At 45.6% G+C, this 9,820-nt stretch overlaps 1 pseudogene; it reads left to right on the top strand.

Annotated features, from left to right (window-relative positions):
• The first annotated feature begins 8,547 nt into the window (after positions 1-8,547).
• LOC144671294 (adenosine receptor A1 pseudogene) lies at positions 8,548-9,600 on the top strand (annotated as a pseudogene).
• Positions 9,601-9,820: the final 220 nt, after the last annotated feature.

Below are 9,820 nucleotides of genomic sequence, written 5' to 3'. Positions count from 1 at the left end.
CGTATTAAGCATCCATGCATCTGGTTAACTGAGCTAAGAGAAAAATGCTCATTATTCAACTCAGCTCTGGGTTAGCCAGAACTTGGACAAGTTAATCCTGCCCAGACACTTCCTTGTTGGAATAAGGTTGCTGGCTACTGTTCATTCGATCCTGCTGTCGTCTCAGGGGTCATTTCTACATGGACCGAGAGAGCTCATATAACTCCTGCTGTTCAGGTCAGTGACGCTAGTTTAAAATGAAATGTCATTCACAGTGAAATGGTGATCGACACAAGATTTGTCGGCAATGTCTTTTCAATCCTGTCCGTCTAACAGTAAAGCCTTGTGTCAAAGCAAAATACTGCGGACGCTGGAAATCTGAAATAAAGACAGAAAATGTTGGAGAGCCTCAGCTGGTCTGGCAGAATCTGTGGAGAGAGCAATAGAGTTAACGCTTTGAGTCCGTATGACTCCTTTTACAAGAAGAGCCTTACGGACTCGAAACGCTAACTCTGTTTCTCCCTCCACAGATGCTGCCAGACCTGCTGAGCATTTTTCCAGCATTTTCTGCTTTTATTTTGCATTCTATAATAAAGCCTTGCGCTTTGGTTTGCTTTGAGTGGCATTTATTTTAAGCTTAGCCAAGTCTCTTTAGCTGGCAGGTGCTGCACTAGCGTTACCCTCTGCGATTGCCGCTACACAGGTCTGTAGCTACGATGATGCCCTTGGCTTGAGGCTCTGGATCTGGGGCACTCTGATATTGTGTCCGTGTCGATCATACAGGCACACATCATGAAGCCTTGGAGCCACATCTAAAGTTTAAATCCATCCTCCTCAATATCTCAAAATGCTGCAAATAACCAGGATTTGTCATATAAGACCATAAGACATAGGAGCAGAAATTAGGCCATTCGGCCCATCGAGTCTGCTCCGCCATTCAATCATGGCTGATAAGTTTCTCAACCCCATTCTCCCGCCTTCTCCCCGTAACCGTTGATCCCCCTTACCAATCAAGAACCTATCTATCTCGGTCTTAAATACACTCAATGACCTGGCCTCCACAGCCTTCTGTGGCAATGAATTCCATAGATTAGCCAGGATGCCCTCAGTTCCTTCATCTAGATCATTAATGTATAAAGTGAAAAGCTGTGGTCCCAACACTGACCCCTGCGGAACTCCATTAGTCACCGGCCGCCATCCTGAGAAGGACCCCCTTATCCCCACTCTCTGCCTCCTGCCAGACAGCCAATCTTCTATCCATGCTAGTACCACTGATGTCCAACCTGCCTGGTTGACTTGCAATCTGTTAACTCAATACAGACCAGACACTGAACCTATGAGTTTCCTGAGCCCTAAGGAAAACTGAACAGACTTGTGCTCTCTTCTCTAGAAAGGAGAAGGCTGAGAGGTGGCCTAACACAGGTCTTTTAATATTACGAAGGGGTTCGATAGGGTAGATTTAGAAAAGATGTTTCCACTGGTAGGGGAGGCCTAAACTAGGGGGCCATAAATGTAAAATAGTCGCCAATAGACCCACTCGGGAACTCAGGAGAAACTTCTTTACCCAGAGAATGGGGAGAGTGTGGAACTCGCTCCCACAAGGAGGCAAATAGCAGAGATGCATTTGAACGAAAGCTGGATAAACACATGAGGGGGAAAGTGAAAAAAAGGATATGTTGATAGGCTGAGATGGGGAGGGGTGGGAGGAGGCTCATGTGGTGCACAGCATAGACACCAGCATAGACAAGCTGGGCCGAATGGCCTGTTTCTGTTTTGTAAATTGTGTGCGAAAACCAGGACTTGCATTTATATAGCGCTACTTATGACCACCAGACACTTCAAAACGCTGTACAGCCAATGAAGTACTTTTCTGAAGCGTGGTCACTGTTGGAATGTAGGAGACACTGCAGCCAATATGCGCAATGCAAGATCCCACAAACAGCAATGTTAACCAGTTTATTTACTTGTTTTTAAAAGTAGTTTGTTGTGTAAGAAATCAATTTTTTTGTGTTTACCGAAAGAAGCCTGGTTAGAGTCTTTTCACGCTGGGAATAACAGTATCAAAGGATAACAATTGGCTAGTTTTGTGGGCGAATTAAACATTTAAACTATTGTTATGACCTGTGGAGAAGTGGGTCTAGAATTAACTGTGCACTCCCATCTCTGTCTGTCGCACATCTCTGTCTTAAATGGGAGACCCCTTATTTTTAAACTGTTCCCCCTAGTCCTGGTCTCTCCCATGAGGGGAAACATCCTCTCAGCATCCACCCTGTCAAGTCCCCTCAGGATCTTATATGTTTTTTTGGATCTTCTATATTTACCAGAGTAGAGCAGGCGGATGGGGCTCAGTTTAGCATCTCATCTGAAAGGCGGCATCACTGACAGTGCAGCACTCCCTCAGTACTGCACTTCCTCCAGGAGTTCAGCCTTAAATTTTTATGCTCAAACCCTAGAGTGGGACTTGAACCCAGAATCTTGTGACTCTGGGGTGAGGGTGCTACCAACTGAACCACAGCTGACACTCACAGTTGTGCGATTCACTGCCAGTCTGAGCGGGAGTCAACAAGGGAGCTTGAAGGACACATTAGGACAGTGGAACCTTCTAGAACAGCACTGGAAGGCCGCGTGATCATCGTTCCCTCCAGTTCATGACCCCAGGCCACGAGCCATGCTGCAGGAACACTCTGTCACTTTATTAGCAGCGCCGAGTTAAGAGGGAGCACGTAAACTGCATCTTCATTTTAATGCCACACCTCAATTTGTCTATCAAATGACAGGCATGGCTGTGTAAAACAGAAGGACAAAGCATCAAAATCATTGCACAGGCGAGGACACTCAATTAAGGCACTTGGGAACTGGGTGGGAAAAGGTCCAGCAGGAAAGATGGTTAAAAAAATCATATTCCATCCACCAGGCAGTGATCCCAGGATGTTCTGTGCAAATGCTTTTGGGAATTATTAAGTGATTTCCTTCATTAAGTGCAATAGATTTTCCTTCTGGCATTTATTAACCAAAGTTGAATCTCGCGTAGCATAGAATAGTTATTTTTCGTGCCTATAGTCTGTGTTGTGTGTTGGGCACGGTGCTAATTGGTTAAGGATGGTGAATTTTACGTTAAAATTAAACACAGAATAAGCACATTGAAGTGAGGTTGACAGACACGGTCGAGGGCCCTGGCAACGTTGGAGGGAGCGGATCCACAGTTGAGGAAAAGGAAGGCGTATCAGAGACATTGTGTGGAGGGTGACATTGTCAGAGTGGAGATGACAGAGATGGAGAATCTGGGAGAATGGGATAGAGTCCTTACAAGAGTCAGGGCAGGTGAAAGTTTAACCAAGGCAACTGTGGGAATCATAGTTCTTGGAGGATAATTGGTTGACATTTTGTCCCCAGGAATTGAGTCACATTTCCCTCCTTCCCTCGACTACTGTGCCCATTCTCCCAATTTCTCTGTCCCTGTCCCACCTGTCACCACTATGGTACCAGATCTGCTGGAGCAGGTCACACATAAAAACACAAACAACTGCCTCCTGTCGCTGTCTATGTGACATGGCTTACTCTGCAGTTTTCAAGCACTATCGAGGGCCAGTAGCTCCATTAAATAACATAGTGGTTATGTTACTAGTGCTAATAACCCAGAGGCCTGTGCTAATGATCCATTAAGCAGCAGATTATGTTGATCATGTAATCAATGAAGGATCTGATCCTCAATGGGTTACAGGAACTAATGCAGCTCTGTCTTATATATAATAATGTTCTGAACTGTATAAAGCAAATATATAATCAAAAGGGTTAGGATATTTTTTATACAGCATACCCAGGAGTGAGTTACAGACTGGATTCTAATCGAGGGGTTCGGGGTGGTTTATATATAGAATAACAGATACCCGGGAGTGAGTTACAGACTGGAATCTAATCGAGGGGTTCGGGTGGTTTATATATAGAATAACAGATACCCGGGAGTGAGTTACAGACTGGAATCTAATCGAGGGGTTTGGGGGGGGGGTTATATATAGAATAACAGATATCCAGGAATGAGTTACAGACTGGAATCTAATCGAGGGGTTCAGGTGGTTTATATATAGAATAACAGATACCCGGGAGTGAGTTACAGGCTGGAATCTAATTGAGGCGTTCAGGTGGTTTATATATAGAATAACAGATACCCGGGAGTGAGTTACAGACTGGAATCTAATCGAGGGCTTCAGGTGGTTTATATATAGAATAACATATCCTGGGAGTGAGTTACAGACCGGAATCTAATCGAGGGCTTCAGGTGGTTTATATATAGAATAACAGATACCCGGGAGTGAGTTACAGACTGGAATCTAATCGAGGGGTTCAGGTGGTTTATATATAGAATAACAGATACCCGGGAGTGAGTTACAGACTGGAATCTAATCAAGGGGTTCGGGGTGGTTTATATATAGAATAACAGATACCCGGGAGTGAGTTACAGACTGGAATCTAATCAAGGGGTGCGGGGTGGTTTATATATAGAATAACAGATACCCGGGAGTGAGTTACTGGCTGGAATCTAATCGAGGCATTCAGCTGCTTTATATAAAGTGTCATAGATAATGAGTTACACATTCAAATTTATTTAAAGGGTTTGAATAGTTTGTACACAGAACATGCTGGAAACACAGAGGAGGACTGTCAGCTTCTGTGTATTTTCCACAATTCAATTTGATGACTTCTGTTTATTTATATAGAATGATGGATGCCTGGGATTGTTTTTAAAGATAATCGAATTGAGGTGCGCAGCTGCCGTCACCACTCTGAAGATCAAAGCGGGTGCTGTTTATAACTGTCGCTGAAGCAGGCTGATTAGATTACTATATCCCCTGTACCTGTTACACATTAACAGGCTCTTGACGCCATTCGTGCAGGTTTATCACAGAATAATCACCAGTTAATTAGAAGGAAGTTGTGTCTGGAGTGAGGTTTCGCTGGATTGTTCTGTTTGTCAGCTTTGCTGTTGAGGGAAATTGTGGATGAGAGTCACCCTAGGTTTGAGGTGCTGTCCTGTCTGAGGACAGGCAATTTGGGCCAACTTTGCAATCTTTAATGAACTGGAATGGCCCCTAACGCGGAATTAGCATTGCCAAGAGGAAGGTGACTGGATGGTAGGTATACTGCAGGCTGTAAGTTGCCCTCAATTTATCTTGGGAGTGAGAAACTCTTAAGAGCCTTTTCTGTGGTTCAGGTTGGGGGTTAGTTAGAGTCCACAGAGGAACCGACCTGGCTGTGTCTTTTTTTTAGAGTTTTACTTGCGATTGGCGTTTATCTGACTTTGTCCCTTGGCCATCTAGTTCAGGGAGGTAGCAGGCACACAGCGACCTGGATCTCCCTGGAGCTGAAGGTTGAAGGGTCTGTTGCGTCTCAGCAAGTAGTAATCTCACCTCTGAGTCAGAAGGCTGTGGGCTCAAGATCCAGGCAGAAGCTTGAGCACAAAAATCAGTCTGGCACTCCAGGGCAGCGTTGAGGGAGTGCTGCACTGTCAGTGGTGCCTCTATCGAATGAGATGTTAAACTGAAGCCCCATCTGCCCTCTCAGGTGGATGTAAAAGATCCTGTGGGCTATTGCAAAGAAGAGCAATAGGCTTTAGTAAGGGGGCGGGGTGTGGAGAGTACAAGAGTAAGGAGATCAGGTGAACTTGTATAAGGCACTAGTTCAGCCTCAGCTGGAGTATTGCATCCATTTCGGGTCCTCACACTTTGGGAAGGATGTGAAGGCATTGGAGAGAGTGCAGAAAAGATTCACGAGAATGGTTCCAGGGATGAGGATCTCCAGTTATGAAGATAGACTGGAGATTTGATAGAGGTATTCAAAATTATGAAAAGCCTGGACAGAATACCTGGGGAGAAATTGCTCCCACACGTGAAAGGATTGAGAACGAGAGGGCACAGACCTTAAGTAATTGGTAACAGAAGCGGAAGTGACAGGAGGGAAAGTTTTTTCACACAGCGAGTGGTTAGAGTCTGGAGTGCTCTGCCCGAGAGTGTGCTGGAGGCAGGTACAATCGAAGCATTCAAAGGGAATGAGACAGTTATCTGATACAGGAAGAATGTGCAGGGTTACGGGGAGAAGGCAGGAGAATGGCACGAAGTGAGTTGCTCATTCGGAGAGCCGGTACAGACATGATGGGCTGTATTGTAACAATTCTGCGATTCTGTGAGTTAACCATTGTGTCCTGGCCAATATTCATTCCTCAATTTATGTCGCTAGAAATAGATTATCTGGTTTTTGTCACGTTGCTGTTCGTGGGAGTTTGCTGTGCGCCTTCAAAACAGTGACTACTTCAAAAGTGCTTTGGCTTTGAAATGCATGGAGCATCCTGAGCTTGTGAAAGGTGCTACATAAACGCAAGTTCTGACTTCCTTTACATTTGCCTCTCACTTTAGCTCCACGTCTGGATTTGTTTCCTTTATGGCTGTCGCTGGCAAGACCAGCATTTGTTGTCCGTGGTTTGTTAGGGCCATTTCAGAGTCAACCCCATTGCTGTGGATCTGGAGTCACATGTAGGCCAGACCGGGTAAGGACAACAGATTTCCCTCCCTAAAGGACATTAGTGAACCAGGTGGGTTTTTGCAACAATTGATGATAGTTTCATGGTCGCCGTCACTGAGACTTGCTTTCAACTCAGATTTTATTAATTGAATTTAAATTCTACCAGCTGCTGTGGTGGGATTTGAACCTCTGGCCCCAGAGCATTAGCCTAAGCCTCTGGATTCCTCGTCCAGTGACATTACCGCTTTGCCCAGTCCCCCCCATGAAGTTTCTGATCCATAATGCTTTTTGCAATGTGAACCAATAACAATACTGTGTCTCTACAGCGCCTGGGACGCGTTTTCCTCTGTTCCGTTTCTCAAAACGCTGTGATGCTTGTCACGTTATTGTGTGGTTAGCTGTAAATCTGCATCAACCCCCATGTGGTTTAACTGGTGCAAACTGTCTCCTCCCCCCTGCATCACGCCCCAACCTGCCTGATAGCTTCCTCTGTGTTAGCTTTTTAAACAACAACTCGTTTGACACTCAGAATCTTTTTACTCTCTTTGATTTCAAAAATGCCGATTACTTTGGCTTGTTAATTATCTTGATGTGTGAAGCTGTGTGTGTGTGTGTGTGTGTGTGTTGTGTTAGAGAGAGAGAGAGAGAGAAAGGAAGAGAGTGAGTGAGAAAGGGACAAAAATAAAGAGTGAGGCAGAGAGAAAGATTGGGGAGATAGAGGTAAGGTGAGAGTGTTGTACAGAGCAAAAAGAGATACATGCAGTGAAAGAGAGAGAGAGGCAGAAACATGAATACGTAGGTTTACATAGTATTTACGGCACAGAAACAGGCCATTCAGCCCAACCAGTCCATGCTGGTTTTTATGCTCCACTCAAGCCTCCTCTCGTCTTTCTCCATCTAAATCTATCATCATAACCCTCAATTCCCTTCTCCCTCGTGTTTACCCAGCTTCCCCTTAAATGCTATTCACTTCAACCACTCCCTGTGGCGACGAGTTCCACGTTCTCATATACTCTCTGGGTAAAGAAGTTCCTCCTGAATTCCTTACTGGATTCCTTGAAGATTGTCTTAAACTGATAGCCTCTTGTTATGCTCTTCCCTGCAAGAGGAAATATTCTCTCTGTATCTGTCGAAAACTTCCATAATTTCAAAGACCTCGATTGGGTCACCCAATCTTTTCTTAAGAGAAAAGGGACCCAGCCTATCAATCCTTTCCTGATGTGTAAACACACGCATTTCTGGTAATAGCCTCTCTGCGCCCTCTCCAGTGCCTCTATGCTCTTTTGGTAACATGGTCACCAGAACTGCACACAGTTCTCTGAGGTCTGACCAAACCTCGATACAGATTTAGCATAACATCCCTACTTTTCAACCCTCTTCCGATCATCTAGGAACTTCCAGGAAAAATGTGCAAGTCTAGGATTGGACACATTTGAAAGGACTCCATGTTAGGTGACACTCAGTACCCAATTTCACAATGAAAAACTGGTCTCTGGGGGAGGTACTGGAAGGTGCTTCTCCAACTAAAACCTGCCAAGAATTCAACATTCTTAGGAGAAATGGAGATGAACTAAAGGGCAAATATTGTCAAAAAATAAGAGAGTGGGCTGACTGCTTCAATGCCGTTTTATTTCATTATATGAAGATGCTAAACATCTTACGCTCTCACAGCATAGGTTGACCAATAATTGCTTGTCTCCAAAAACATTTCAAAAGTATTTGGATGTCTACTTGAAGAGCAGTGACCTGTAAGGCTAGGAATCTAATTCAGGAAGGTGGGATTAGGGTGGCTAACTCCTCATCGACTGACATCGATACAATGGGCTGAATGGCTCCCTTTTGTGATTTCCTATGAACAGAATGAAAGTATAACCCTTCTAAAATTACCCCTTTTCTTCCTAAGGGGAAACAGAAAGGGCTGACTCTTCCCGCTGAAGACTTGTGTATGGCTCATTTCAAAATCATCGAGGAGCCAAGCGGGAAGAATGAAGGAGCCAAAAGGAGATAAGGAGAAAGACTAAGGGAGAGGAAGCGTGGGCAGTCCGCCATTTCATTATGGACGTGTTAGGAAGTTTTATGGATAGTGTGGCGAATCCGACCCACAACCAGACCAATTGTACCAGCGCCTCCTTCCGCATAAACGTCAGGTACGTTATTGTGGAAGTGTTAACTGCGATCTTTGCTGTCCTCGGGAATATCTTTATCTGCTTTGCTGTCGTCAGGAGCAAGAAGCTGCGGACGACGACCAATTACTTCCTGGTGTCACTGGCCGTGGCGGACATATTGGTCGGAGCTGTAGCCATCCCATGCGCCCTGCTGTCGGACCTCGGCCTGCCCCAGTGCAGCTACTACCTCTGTGTCCTGATGCTCTGCACCTTGCTCGTCCTGACTCAAGCTTCCATCTTCGGGCTGTTTGCCATCGCCGTGGAGCGCTACATCGCCATCCTGAAGCCATTCCGTTACCAGGTCTTGGTGACCCCCAGGAACACCCGCCTCACGATCGTGGCGTCGTGGGTGCTGGCGGTGGCCATTGGGCTGGTGCCTCTGATGGGATGGCGCAAGGTTCCCGCCACCAACGAGGGCTGCCTCTTTGACAACGTGATCGACGAGAACTACATGGTCTACTTCAATTTTGTTGGCTGCACGCTCCTGCCGCTGCTCGCCATGTTCGTCATCTATGCCAAGATATTCCTCGAGGTCAAGAAACAGATCCGCAGCATAGCTGAGAGGCACATTGGCATCAGCGTGGAGGAAAAGCGACGGAAGATTGTCCGTAAGGAGCTCCACACCGCAATGTCGCTCCTCATTGTTCTTTTCTGTTTCGCCCTGAGCTGGATCCCTATACACATTCTGCATTGCATCAGACTTTATTGCCCCAGCTGCAACATCCCAACCCCCATGATGCTGACCATGGTCATTCTGTCTCACGTCAACTCGGTGATCAACCCCCTAATCTACGTCTTCAGAATAAAGACCTTCTGGGAGGCTTTCAAAGATGTCTTCTCGTGCATCCCCACAGTCCTCAGAAAGCATTCCAACCTGGATTTTATAGGAATGACTAAGGTTGAATCATTGGGGAGCAGGAACAATGCATTGCCAGGCATGTAGGACTGGTGAAGAGGCTCAGTTTTTTAGTGGTCCTGGTGATGACCCGGTCACGGTGTAACCTCACTCTCTATTTATAGATTTGCCGTTGTCAATTGTATTTTTATTTAATTGGTCATTTTCTGATACTGCGGCAAACCTGCCCCACAACCAGATCGATTCTCCAAACCCTGACTCTCAAAACAGTGTCTGCTCCGAAGTAACATTATATGAGTAGCAGGTT

Source organism: Cetorhinus maximus, chromosome 32, assembly GCF_964194155.1.
Source record: "Cetorhinus maximus chromosome 32, sCetMax3.hap1.1, whole genome shotgun sequence".
Lineage (NCBI taxonomy): Eukaryota > Metazoa > Chordata > Chondrichthyes > Lamniformes > Cetorhinidae > Cetorhinus > Cetorhinus maximus.
Note: the sequence above shows the minus strand (reverse complement) of the source record. Positions and strands in the feature narration are given on the sequence as shown.